Here is a 14916-nt window from a genome sequence, read left to right on the forward strand (position 1 = left end):
TCCTGTGTCTTTGGACACTGAGTCTTGCTAAGAGCTACGTCATGTCCCATTGGCAATGCACCCCTCTTGGAGTCTTGCATCTTGAACCGATTCAAGACCTTGTCAATGTATGTACTCTGACTCAGACCAAGAAGCCTTCTCGATCTATCTCTATAGACCTTGATTCCTATCAGGAAGCCAAATGTTTTGACTGCCTCGTCAAATCGAAGATTCCAGCTCCTCGAAGCCTGCTTCAGTCCATAAATGGATCTCTGAAGCTTACACACCTTCCTCGGACTCTTAGGATCGACAAAACCCTCGGGTTGTGTCATGTACACATCCTCGAGCAAATTCTCGGTTAAGGAATGTGGTCTTGACGTCCATCTGCCATATCTCGTAGTCATAATACGCAGCTATGGCCAGCAGAATCCGTATGGATTTAAGCATCACGACTGGTGAAAAGGTTTCATCATAGTCTATACCATGAATCTGCCGAAACCCTTTTGCTACGAGTCGTGCCTTATAGGTATGCACGATGCCATCCATGTCGTTTTTCTTCTTGAAAACCTACTTGCATCCAATGGTTTTAATACCATTGAATGAATCGACCAAAGTCCACACTTTGTTGTCGTACATGGATTGCATCTCAGACTCCATGGCCTGGTGCCATTTCTCGGAATCGGAACTCGCCACAGCCTCTGAATACGACGTAGGCTCGTCATGTTCTAACAACATGAGTTCGTTGTTTCCAGTCACAAGAAAACCATATCTTGTAGGCTCTTGGTGAATTCTACCAGATCTCCGAGGTTCACTAGGAGGTGCTGTCTCAACAACTCGTGATACAGGTTGGACTGTTTCGACCTGTTCGTTCGGTTCTTCGACTATTTGTGGTTCTCGAACTTCTTCGAGATCTATTCTACTCCCACTGACTCTCTTGGAGACGAACTCTCTCTCCAAGAAAGATCCATTCCGAGCAACAAACACTTTGTTCTCAGATGGGTTGTAGAACCAGTACCCTTTAGTTTCCTTAGGGTAACCCACAAATATGCATTTATCAGACTTGGCGGATAGCTTATCAGAAGCCAGACGTTTCACGTAAACGTCGCATCCCCAAATCTTCATAAATGTTAACCTGGGACGCTTCCCAGTCCATATCTCATATGGAGTCTTCTGAACCGACTTTGTTGGACAGTTGTTCAGTATAAGCGCTGCTGTTTCCAAAGCATATCCCCAGAAGGATTTAGGAAGATCGACCTGACTCATCATAGACCGTACCATATCTAATAAGGTTCGGTTCCTCCTCTCGGAAACGCCATTCCATTGTGGCGTTCCAGGTGGAGTCAGCTGTGAGACAATCCCACAATCTGCCAGATAGTCAGTGAACTCTTGGCTCATATACTCGCCACCTCGATCAGATCGAAGCAACTTGATCGTCTTGCCAAGTTGGTTCTGTACCTCGTTTCTGAAATTCTTGAACAATTCAAGCGTTTCAGACTTATGTCTCATCAAGTAGATATAACCGTACCTACTGAAATCATCAGTAAACGTAACAAAGTACAGATAACCTCCTCTAGCGGGTGAGCTCATAGGACCGCATACATCACTATGTATGAGTTCTAACAACTCTGTAGCCCTTTCTCCTTTTCTAGAAAAAAAGAGATTTTGTCATCTTGCCCATCAAACAAGAATTGCACGATTCGATTGATTCAATCGCATGATTCGATTGATTCATAATCAAAAGAATCAAGAAGTCCATCAGAATGAAGCTTCGCTATGCGTTTCTCGTTGATGTGACCAAGTCGACAATGCCAGAGATAGGTCGGATTTAAGTCGTTCGTCTTAAACCGCTTGGTACTAACGTTATAGATTGAACTGTGTCTAGACGGTTTATCATCCAAAATATAAAGGCCATTAAACAGGTAACCATTACCATAAAATAAAGCGCCTCTATAAATAGATAAAGTTTTGTTCTCAATGACAAAATGAAAACCATCAGAATCCAAACATGAAATCGAAATAATATTCCTGCTAATTGCAGGTATAAAATAACAATCATGTAATTCTAACACAAGTCCAGAAGGTAAAGTAAGATCATAAATCCCGACAGTCAACGCAGTAACTTTTGCTCCATTCCCGACGCGGAGATCCACTTCTCCCTTTGCCAGCTGCCTACTTCTTCTCAGGCCCTTCACATTTCCACAAATGTGTGAGGCACATCTGGTATCTAATACCCAAGATGTAGAAGTAAACAAGTTAGCTTTTATAACGAAGATACCTGAAGATGAAGCTTCTGCAAGCTTCTTCTTCTTTTGATCTTCCAGGTAGAGTTTGCAGTTTCTGCGCCAATGCCGAATGGCATGGCAGAAATGACACTCTCCCTTCTCAGCCTTAGACTTAGGCTCGGCGGCAACAATTACCGTCTTGCCCTTGCCTTTCTTGCTCTTGGAACGCTTCCTTTTGTTGGAACTCTTTCCAACCACTAGGACACTTTTCTCGACTTTGATGTTCTGCTCGGTCGATCACAACATCCCATGTAGCTCGGTCAAGTCCTTCTCTATCCCATGCATGTTATTGTTCATGACAAACTGGTCAAAACTATCCGGTAGAGATTGAAGAACTATATCTACACCCAATTCACGACTAACATCCAACCCTAGTCTGTCAAGATCCTCTAGATAACCCTTCATCTTGAGGATATGAGTACTCACGGGTGAACCATTGGTCATCTTACAGTTGACCAGGTTCTTAAGGACGTTAAATCATTCGACCCTCGCCTGTTCCTCGAACATAGTCCTGAGATGCTCGATCATCTCAAAGGCATCAGTTCCTTCGAGTTGTTTCTGCAACTCAGACTACATTGATCCGAGCATCAGGCAGGTCACGTCCAAGTTGTCATTGATGTGCTTATGGTAAGCATCTCTGACAGCCCTGGGCGCATTGCCCGCTGGTTCATCCTCAGGAACGACTTCTTCCAGCACGTAGAGCTTCCGCTCATGCCTGAGAACAATTCTCAGGTTGCGGTACCAGTCGAGAAAGTTTCCACCAGTGAGTCTCTCCCAATCCAGAATGGATCGCATGGAGAGATTAGCCAGATTACCTGCAGCAGTCACATTCTACAGAAAAAGACAAACAAACAGACAGAAAAACATGCAAGTCGCTTAGTACACATGCTAACACAGATAATAGATGCAATATGACAAGCTCCCACTAAGAAAAACACCCCGGACCAACTTTTGGTCCGGGGCTGACCAGCGAGAACTTTGGTCCTTCGGACCAAACATGCGGTCCGGAATCTGATCTGTCTACTGGTCCGGCTGACCAACTCTTGGTCCGGCGGACCGCGGACAGATCAGATTCGGAACAGATTTTTCGGGCTTTGAAAATCAGGGTTTTGTCCCGGTTTCGACGCACCGTTAACCCGTCCCAGACTCCATACCATCTATGCATCATTCAACAATCACAAATATCATTAAACATGCATAGATTCAATGATTACATGCAATTTAACGATTAAATCATGCAATCATACAACAAGCACGGCGATATACAGAGAACCAGGCTCTGATACCACTGTTGGGGTTATATACGGGTTCCTAGCATGCGATCATATCGATCTAGGGTTTGGTTTACTAGGTTTCATGCAGCGAAAGAAAGATCTAAACCTAATCAAACGTCACACGCACAAGGGAACGAGCAAGGCAACCCTGGAACGCACAAAGGATCTGAGGAGTACAAAGGAGCCGAGGAGGATGACAAGCCAGGAGAGACAACCAATGAACCAGTCTTTCCGATCATTCCCGATCCACCACTCACAAGGGAACGAGCAAGGAGCCTGCGTTCAAGTATCAACAAGTTCGTGGCCAAGACATTAGAGGCATCCGAAACTTACGGAAGAAGCAACAGGAGCTTTCTCGTTTTTGAGCTCTTGTTGTCCACCACTTAACCCATCAAGCGACACCGACGAATGTGGCGGAAGACCTGAGCATATCCATAAATCCCGCTGCATCAAAGATATTAGAAGAAGTTAGATATCTCTCGCATTCAATAAAGAGGTATTGTTGGCATTCATTCAACTCAACTTTCCTTAAACGAAGCTGGCCTTATGGAGATACAATCTGGACAAAATCACGGAGGATTCTACTCTTCAAATAAGGCAAGACGTGCATTTGGCAACCAAGGGATTCAATTGAAGCAACTTAGGAAACTTGGAGCCACATCATCAAACCGACTTTGGCAAGAAATGTGACATGGACATATGATCAGATTTCTTCCCAAAATCTCTCCTAGCCGTTGCCTAATAGCTTAAGAAGAGATAATTTTGTTTCCCTTTTTTATTTTAGTCGTTAGCCTAGTTGGACTTACTTGCCAAACAATGCTGCTTATGTGTTAGTTCTTTCCTTTTTTTTTATTTGTTTCTTTGCCTTTAAATGGCTGATGTATTTCGACTTTGGAGGGCAGATTTGATCAGAATAAACATTTGAGTTCCTTATTTCTCTTCCTCGAGTTAACTTGAGTCCCTACAAGCAATCCGAGTTCTTGAGCTAGTGTTGAGAGTGATTCTCGATTCCTGGCCAAGGCCTAAGTGACGATATCAAAGAGATCATCCATCCCTCTTTGTGGTGTCACCCTTTCTACCTCCCTACCATTCTTTGAAGTGAAATCTGAGTGCTCATAAGCCTAGAACACCTCTCCACTATTTTCTCTTTGGAATCATTCGGTGAGAAGCTCCTAAGCCTACCGAATCTCCAACCTATCTCGAGCCTATCTCCATTGGGCAACCGTGCGTGTATCATTTTTTGGTATCAGAGCCCGGTTCAAGGCCACACGCAAGGAAATGCTGTTGATTCGATTTTATTCTTGTTATTTTGATTTTTGTGTGTGTTTGTGCAAGAAAAATGGCTGAGAACGCAGAGAACACTCAAACTGCGATCCTACAAGTCCTACAACGCCTAGAGGAACGTTTAACGCGTTTAGAGGAGGCACCACGAAGGATACAACCTGTTAGGTTCAATATGCGCCCCAATAACGCAAATCCAGAACCGGATCCACCTGATGCACAACAAAGACCGAGAAGAATGCAAAATCCAAGAGCTCATCTCGAAGAGGATGAAGATTCTGATCATTCTACTCAGAACCGACGGAGGAGGAATGTTCAAAACCAAAGGTATGTTGATGAAAGTGATGAGGAGGATGTACCTAGGAGGTAACCACGAGTTCAAAGACACCAAGGTACAGATTTGAAACTCAAACCTCCTACTTTTGCTGGTAAAGTTAACCCTGAAGCTTATCTCGATTGGGAGAGGCGGATGGAAAATATTTTCGATTGCTATACATATACCGAACAGAGGAAGGTTCAATACGCGGCGGCTCAACTCACGGTCAATGCACTCACATGGTGGGACCGAGAAATAGCCGAAAGGAGACGTTCTCACTATGATCCAATAATCTCCTGGAGGGAAATGAAACATCTCATGAGAAAGAGGTATGTTCCACCACATTTCCATCGGGATTTACATAGACGATATCGTAAGTTGGCGCAGGGGAACATATCGGTTGAAGACTACTTTGAGGAATTTGAGCATCTTCGGAATCGATTGGAGATAGAAGAGGATGATGAGACTGTTATGGCTCAATTCCTAGACGGACTACAAGAACGCATCGCAAGAAAGGTAGAAAGACAAGTTTACCATGATATTCATGATCTTTTACATCTTGCTGTACAAATAGAGCAGCAGATACACAAGAAGCAAGCTAGGACAAACCGGACCAGAATGCCTAGCAATGTGTATCCAAGAACCGAGAGCAAAGGGTACAATATGCCCCCCTCCAAACCTGTTCCGGAGAATCCAAAGAACAAAGGAAAAGGCATTGCAACATCCAAAGGTGAAACTTCTGTAAGTAACAAATCTAATACTCCGAGCCACGAGATTCTTTGTTACAAGTGTAGGGGTCGAGGACATTATGCTCGTGATTGTCCAAACAAGCGTGTAATGGTCATCACCGAGGCTGGAGATTATGATTCTTTGGATGAGGAAGAGGCCGAAAATCTGGAAGAAGATGTTGAGTATCCGGACAGTGGGGATCTACTAGTCACACGACGAGTCTTGAGCACCATGACAACCCCGGAAGAATCCGCACAACGTGAAACCATTTTCCACAGCCGATGTACCGTGAAGAACAAGGTATGTGGGTTAATCATAGATAGCGGTTCTTGCACTAATGTTGCTAGTGTTTACATGGTGAAGAAGTTAGGGCTCAAAACGGAAAAGCATCCCCACCCTTACAAACTTCAGTGGCTGAACAACCAAGGAGAGCTTAAGGTGAATGAACGGGTGAAAATCTCGTTTAGCATTGGGAGATACAAAGATGAGGTAATGTGTGATGTGGTTCCTATGCAAGCTGGTCATATTCTCCTTGGAAGACCATGGCAATTCGACCGAGAGGTTAAGCACGATGGTAGGACAAATCACTACTCTTTCGTGTTTAACAAGCGTAAGATCTCATTAGCACCTCTTAGCCCTTTACAAATACATGAAATGCAATTGAGGTTGTCTAAGGAAGTTGAGGATAGCAAGAAACCAAATTTCTATGTCAAACCGAGCATGATAAGTAAAGCTTTGGTTGATGAATGAGCTATACTATTCATGACCTTTAAAGATGTTTTGAGTACAGGATTCAAAGAGAAATAGCTTCCTTCCGAGATCACACGGATTCTAGAGCGGTTTAAGGATGTATTTCCGGAAGAAACTCCACCGGGGCTACCACCAATGAGAGGGTTTAAGGATGTATTTCCGGAAGAAACTCCACCGGGGCTACCACCAACGAGAGGAATCGAGCATCAAATCGATTTGATCCCGGGAGCACCTCTTCCAAACAGACCCGCGTATCGAATGAACCCCGAAGAGACCAAAGAGCTACAAAAACAGGTACAAGAGTTATTGGAAAAGGGTTATATTCGTGAAAGTTTGAGTCCATGTGCAGTTCCCGTTTTACTCGTCCCGAAGAAAGATGGAACATGGAGGATGTGTGTAGATTGTCGGGCTATCAACAACATCACAGTCAAATACCGACATCCTATCCCGCATTTGGACGACATGTTGGACGAGCTTAGTGGAGCCACTATCTTCTCAAAGGTAGATTTAAAAAGCGGTGATGAGACGAATGGAAAACCGCATTCAAAACGAAGCATGGGCTGTACGAGTGGTTAGTCATGCCCTTCGATTTAACGAACGCCCCAAGTACATTCATGAGGCTCATGAATCATGTCCTACGAGCCTTCATTGGTAAATTCGTTGTGGTTTATTTCGATGATATTTTGATTTATAGCAAATGTCTTGTTGATCATGTGACACATCTTGAGCTAGTCATGGAGACTCTCCGAAGAGAGAAACTTTATGCTAATCTCAAGAAGTGCACATTCTGCACTAATGAGGTTGTCTTTTTAGGATTTGTTGTGAGTTCGCAGGGGTTACGTGTAGATGAAGAAAAGATCAAAGCAATCCGAGATTGGCCAACCCCTACAACCGTCGGGCATGTGCGGAGCTTCCATGGCTTGGCAGGCTTCTACCGTCGGTTTGTTCGTGACTTTAGCAGCCTTGCAGCCCCTCTTACGTCCATCATCAAGAAAGATAAGCCATTTGAGTGGGGAGAAGCGCAAGAGAAGGCATTCAACACGTTAAAGGAGCAACTCACGAGGGCACCCGTCTTAGTCCTTCCCGACTTTGACAAGGTATTTGAAATAGAATGTGATGCATCCGGTGTGGGTATTGGAGCTGTTTTGATGCAGGAGAAACGACCGTGACCTACTTTAGCGAAAAGCTAAATGGAGCAATACTCCATTATCCCACGTATGACAAGGAGCTATATTCTCTGGTGCGAGCATTACAAACGTGGCAACACTACCTATTGGCGAAGGAGTTCATCATACATACGGATCACGAGACCCTCAAGCATCTCAAAGGACAGACTACGCTCAAGAAGAGGCATGCGAGGTGGATGGAGTTCATTGAGGCATTCCCATATGTGATCAAGTACAAGAAAGGCAAGGACAATGTGGTGGCAGATGCACTCTCAAGGAGGCACCTCTTATCACCACCATGGAGGCAAGAATGCTCGGCTTTGAGCATATCAAAGGCCTGTACCGTGACGATCCGGAGCTCGGGGATATCTATGAGGAGTGCAACAAAGGAGCATACATATCATTCTACAAGGAAGGCGATTACTTGTTCCGAGAGCGCAGATTGTGCATTCCACAATGCTCAATGAGGGATCTCATTCTTCAAGAAGCGCATGGAGGAGCACTCATGGGACACTTTGGCGTGGACAAGACACTCGCTGTAGTAAAGAAGCATTTCTTCTGGCCACGTCTCAAACGGGATATCGAACGACATTGTGCTCGATGTGTTCAATGCCATCAAGCCAAGTCTAAGACACACCCGCACGGTTTGTATATTCTCCTACCTATTCCTACTTGTCCTTGGACTGATATTTCTATGGACTTTGTTCTTGGACTTCCAAAAATCCGGAACAAAGATTCCATCTTTGTTGTTGTTGACAGGTTTTCAAAGATGGCGCATTTCATTCTTTGTGCAAACACAAACGACGCCTCTTACATAGCTGATCTGTTCTTTAAGGAAATCGTGAGGATTCATGGGCTGCTAAAGACCATCGTTCTGATCGAGACACGAAGTTCATGAGCTACTTTTGGAAGACATTGTGGAGAAAACTCGGAACCGAGCTTTTGTTCTCTACAACCTGTCATCCTCAAACCGATGGGCAAACAGAGGTTGTCAACCACACGTTGGGGACGTTGTTGCGAGCAGCTATAGGGAGAAACTTGAAGAATTGGCTGGACTCCCTCCCCCATGTCGAGTTTGCATACAACCGAGCTATCCATTCGGCAACAAAGCATTCACCCTTTGAGGTTGTCTATGGATTCAACCCCATCACTCCGCTGGATCTCTCGCCTATTCGAAGCAAGGAAATGGTCAGCCTTGATAGGCAGCAAAAGGCCGAGAGTGTGATGAAGTACATGCAAAAGTTCGGAAGAATATCGCAAGGAGAACGGAGCAATATGCACGACAAGCAAACAAGGGGCGAAAGAAGATCACTTTCAATGAGGGAGATTGGGTGTGGCTACATCTAAGACCGGAGCGCTTTCCAAACAAGAGCACATCCAAGCTAGCACCAAGAGGAGATGGCCCATTCCGTGTGATCGAGAAGATCAACGACAACGCCTACCGTTTGGAGCTTCCCGGTGAGTATAATGCCTCTTCTACTTTCAATATAGCTGACTTGCTTCCTTTTGATGCAGGGGATTCTGAACCAGTCTTTCCGATCATTCCCGATCCACCACTCACAAGGGAACGAGCAAGGAGCCTGCGTTCAAGAATCAACAAGTTCGTGGCCAAGACATTAGAGGCATCTGAAACTTACGGAAGAAGCAACAGGAGCTTTCTCGTTTTTGAGCTCTTGCTGTCCACCACTTAACCCATCAAGCGACACCGACGAATGTGGGGAAGACCTGAGCAAATCCATAAATCCCGCTGCATCAAAGATATTAGAAGAAGTTAGATATCTCTCGCATTCAATAAAGAGGTATTGTTGGCATTCATTCAACTCAACTTTCCTTAAACAGAGCTGGCCTTATGGAGATACAATCTGGACGAAATCATGGAGGATTCTACTCTTCAAATAAGGCAAGGCGTGCATTTGGCAACCAAGGGATTCAATTGAAGCAACTTAGGAAACTTGGAGCCACATCATCAAACCGACTTTGGCAAGAAATGTGACATGGACATATGATCAGATTTCTGCCCAAAATCTCTCCTAGCCGTTGCCTAATAGCTTAAGAAGAGATAATTTTGTTTCCCTTTTTTATTTTAGCCATTAGCCTAGTTGGACTTACTTGCCAAACAATGCTGCTTATGTGTTAGTTCTTTCCTTTTTTTTATTTGTTTCTTTGCCTTTAAATGGCTGATGTATTTCGACTTTGGAGGGCAAATTTGATCAGAATAAACATTTGAGTTCCTTATTTCTCTTCCTCGAGTTGTCTTGAGTCCCTACAAGCAATCCTAGTTCTTGAGCTAGTGTTGAGAGTGATTCTCGATTCCTAGCCAAGGCCTAAGTGACGATATCAAAGAGATCATCCATCCCTCTTTGTGGTGTCACCCTTTCCACCTCCCTACCATTATTTGAAGTGAAATCTGAGTGCTCATAAGCCTAGAACACCTCTCCACTATTTTCTCTTTGGAATCATTCGGTGAGAAGATCCTAAACCTACCGAATCTCCAACCTATCTCGAGTCTATCTCCATTGGGCAGCCGTGCGTGTATCAGTACCTCGAACCGTCCGTTTTGGATGTAGAACGGACGTTTCAGGCTTGGCAGAACGAGCGTTCTCGACTCCAAAACCCAGAACGTACGTCAAACGTCCTGCGTAACAGGAGGACTCCTGAAGTACTTGAGAAAGACTAAGGATGTGTTCTTGGTACACGGTGGGTCGGAAGACGAGCTCGCTGTAAGAGGTTACACCGATGCTAGTTTCTAATCAGACCCGGATGACTACAGAACGCAGTCTGGCTATGTTTTCTGCTTGAACGGAGGCGCTGTTAGCTGGAAGAGTTCCAAGCAGGCGACCATTGCAGATTCTACTACAGAAGCTGAGTATATTGCAGCGTCGGACGCGACAAAGGAAGCTGTTTGGATCAGGAAGTTTGTTGGTGACTTGAGTGTGATTCCTAGTGCAGATAGCCCCATTGCTCTGTATTGTGACAACAATGGAGCGATCGCACAAGCGAAAGAACCCAGATCCCATCAACGATCCAAACATATACTCAGACGATTTCACCTTATCAGGGAGATCATAGACAGAGGAGACGTGCACATTTGCAGAGTGTCGACAGATGACAACATTGTCGATCCGTTAACGAAGCTCTCCCTTCGTCGAAGCATGAGGGTCATGTTAGGGATATGGGCATTAGATGTTTAGCAGTTCATGATTAGAGCAAGTGGGAGATTGTTGGTTTAGTTGGTTTAGTGCTCTATGATGTACTGTTTATGAGCTTTATTCAGATACATTTGATGTATTGATACTGTCTACGGTTTTATGAGAGTATTTGATTCATTAGATGTTCTTGTATACTAGATGTGTTATGAAATCCATGTATCATTATGAATGATACTAAACTCCCTAGTCTTGTGTCATTATGGGAATGATGACACAATAAGACTAGTATGATGTGTGATTGATGATCATATAGATGATTATAGCTATTGGATACGATCACAGTCATAGGTATTCGTTGGAGAACAGAATACTGGATTGACCCGCATGAGATTGTCACATGGACTAGCGTCATGACTTGAATCTCATATGGCGGTTCCATGATTGGATCCTAAGACCTGAGATATCTACGGAATCCAACATGAGGAGTTGCATGCTTTGATTACGTCAAACGTCCTGCGTAACAGGAGGACTCTAAAGGTGTGTATCAGGTACGAAACGAATCATTTGTTGGATTGTAGATAGTCAAGACGGGATTTGTACCTCTCGTAAAAGAGAGAGATATCGCTGGGCCCCTCGTGTGAGCCGCACTATAGACGAACGTCGTCTTATTCAGACAGTCGAACTCAATAAACGAGAAAACAGTCGAATCAGATAAGGTGGCTTGTCCATGCCTTATATTCGACATATGATATCGTGATACAAAAGGATCATCAACCGGAATCATCACTGACGTTCGTAAGATCACGAACAAACTCTATTCGAGATAGGTAGTCATAGTGTCTTGCTAGAGACCGCCTATGACTTGTATATCCGGAATAGAGATTTCGGGTTATACTGCTATATCGAATGAGCCTATAGGGTCACACACGCAGGGAATGACAAATGCACGAGAAAACGTCGAGAAATCTGGACAAGAGGTCCGGACTATTCGGTCTAGGAGTGGACCGAACGGACCGGAACATCTAGTCCGAACAGACCAAGTTGTGTGACCGAACGGACTAGAGAGTCCAGTCCGAACGGACCAAGTGTTGGACCGAACGGACTGACCCGTCAGACCGAACGGACCTAGTTATATTACTGGTTCGAACGGACCAAGTGTCCAGACCGAACGGACTACTAAGCAGTCCGTTCGGTCTAGGTTTCGGATTTAATTTTTAAATCCGGAATTAGAGTTAATCACTTGAATAAGAGGAGATTAATAAACCTAACACTAGTGAGCCGAAATAGAGAACTTCTTCAGACCTTTTTGGAGAGTCTAGAGGGTTGATGAAGTGATCTAAGTTTCGTTTTCTCAAAGCACACCATCGAATAGAAGATTCGAGTCCTAGCAGACAAGTTCCAAAGGTTGGAATCCATCCCGAGGTGTGGATACGTGTAGAGGGCAAGGTATTCTTCCTGCCTACAGTGATCGGACGAACACATCAATTGATACAGGTCCTGGATCGATTGAGGTAAGCGTTTCATCGTTTCTACAAGATCATGCATGATAGGTTTTAGGGTTTTATCAAAATTTTTGTTTTACATCCGCTGCGCAAACCCTAGAACTGATCTCTTAGGAATAGGATTCGCTTATGAGATCCCAGGAAACCTAACAGTGGTATCAGAGCCTGGTTGCTCTGCATGATTTTGTTAGAACCCGATCACGCACGTTATAGGATTTGAATTGTTTGAATCCGTGTTTGCTTTGATGCTATGCATGATTTGATTATGGATCTAGAGTAGATTTTCTGTTCATTGTTGCATAGTTGCAAGAGGCTTCTGTTCTGAGTTCACAGGCGAAAACCGGGAGAAAATCGGATCTGAATCGGGACCGAAACGACTAAGAGCGTGATCTGATCGCGTTTTTCCGCCTAGACCGAACGGTCTGGTCCCCTTGACCGGACGGTCTAGGGTTTGTCGTTTCCCTGGACTAAATGACCCAGTCCGTTCGGACCAAGATGTTGGACCGAACGGACTAAGGTGTGTAGACCGAACGGACTGCTTAGCCAGTCCGTCCGATCTAGGTCACTAGTCCGAGAGAGAAGGACCGAAGGGGCATGAGTCCGGACCATTGGTCTGGACCGAACGGTCTGGAGAGTCAGACCGAACGGATTGACCATTCCAGACCGAACGGACCAAACTTGACCCGAAGACCGAACCGTGTAGACCGATCGGTCTAGGCCTAGACCGATCGATCTAGGTCCCGACGCTTCACCAAAATTTGATTTTTTGTTTTGGGATCTGGTTTGAGCAATTGTTGCTTAAAACCGATCAACTGTGATTCAGAATAACATGATTCTTTCTTATGGATGATCCATAGTGAATGAATGTATGTAACTTAATCAAGATATTATATATGTTTGATTGAGTGGGAGCTTCGGGATTGGGATTGCATAATCGATTGGATTGTCCATTCGGATTATGAACAATCGTTGCACATAAACCGATTAGATCTAGAAGCTCTACGAGTAAAGCACTTGTCAAGGCCTCGATCGTACGTGTCATGGGCCATGCCAAAGCTGAGTGTGCCGTATTATCTTGGTGAGGCAAGATGGAGAAATGGTGGTTCTCATAGCTTGAAAGTAGATGCTTGATCTAGGTGCGGTTTCGAAAATCCCTTGTTTATGTAGTGCTAAGCGTGTACCTCCCATTATTGGAGTATCTGTCAAGGCATCGATCGTCCGTAACACGGGTCATGCCAAAGTTGAGCGTGCCAGATTATCTTTGTGAGGCAGGGTGGAAAATCGTGGTTCTCACAGCTTGAACGTGGTTTAGCTTAGATTAAGTTGTCAAGTTTTGACTTGAGACTTAACGGTACAGATGAGACGAGTATGCAATGATATATGATATCATAGTCTCATAAAAGGATCTGAGAGTCACATTGGATGTGATTGACATTAGATGTTTACCTAAATAGCATAAAGATGGGTGTAACATTCCATTCTTATGCGAAATATGGATCTTAGTCCCATATAGAAAATTATAATAGGGTTATTTTTCTGTATGGGGTTATAGCTCATTTTTCATCTGTGTTGTCATTGTTTGATGATGGACTAGCTGGTAGTAGATCATAGATATGTAGACACTGATTGATGATGGGCTAGCTGGTAGTTGATCATTAATAGAATCTGTATTTGTTTTGTATGTTCTGTTTGTCTTTTTTGTAGGACATGGCGTCAACCGGTAGCGTACCGAGTTTGACAATGCGATCTACCCTTAAGAGGGATAAGCTAACCGTGACGAACTTCTTAGACTGGTATCGGAACTTGAGAATTGTTCTCAAGCACGATAAGAAGTCGTACGTCCTGGAAGGGGCTCTACCACCAGAGCCTGCAGCCAATGCCACGAGAGCCATCAAGGATGCTTGGTTGAAGCTTCAGACTGACGACATCGAGATCGTCTCATGTTGGGAAGCATGGCCCTGAATCTGCAGAAGCAGTTTGAGGGGAATAGCGTGTTTGATATGATCGAACAGCTCAAGACCATATTTCAGGAGCTAGCGCGTACTGAAAAGTACAAGACGCTAAAAGCTCTAGTGAAGACGGAGATGCCGAGAGGCAGCTCTGTCAACACCCACGTCCTCAACATGCGAGCTCATGTTGAGGAACTTGAGCGTATGGGAGTGAACTTCGATGGTGACTTGGTTGCAGACTTAATCCTGATGTCATTACTCGAGGACTATAACCAGTTCGTGATGCAGTACCATATGCACGGGATGACTAAGAGCTTAGCCGAATTGCATGGGATGCTGAAATCGGCTGAGCATGATATCGTGGTGCCCAAGACTGTGTTTGCTGTTGAGAAAAGCTCCAGCAAGAAGCGGCGGGGTAAAGTAAAAAAGAAGGTGGCAAAAAAGGCAAAAGTTGCCTCTACCCCCAAGCCTAAGCCCGATAAGGGTGACTGTCATTACTGCGGAGTGTCTGGACACTGGAAGCATAATTGTCACCTTTA

At 44.5% G+C, this 14916-nt stretch overlaps 1 pseudogene; it reads left to right on the forward strand.

Moving 5' to 3' along the window:
• Positions 1 to 4874: 4874 nt before the first annotated feature.
• LOC104825725 lies at positions 4875 to 9468 on the forward strand (annotated as a pseudogene).
• Positions 9469 to 14916: the final 5448 nt, after the last annotated feature.

This window comes from Tarenaya hassleriana, unplaced genomic scaffold (genome assembly GCF_000463585.1).
Source record: "Tarenaya hassleriana unplaced genomic scaffold, ASM46358v1 Cleome48, whole genome shotgun sequence".
Taxonomy (NCBI): Eukaryota; Viridiplantae; Streptophyta; class Magnoliopsida; order Brassicales; family Cleomaceae; genus Tarenaya; species Tarenaya hassleriana.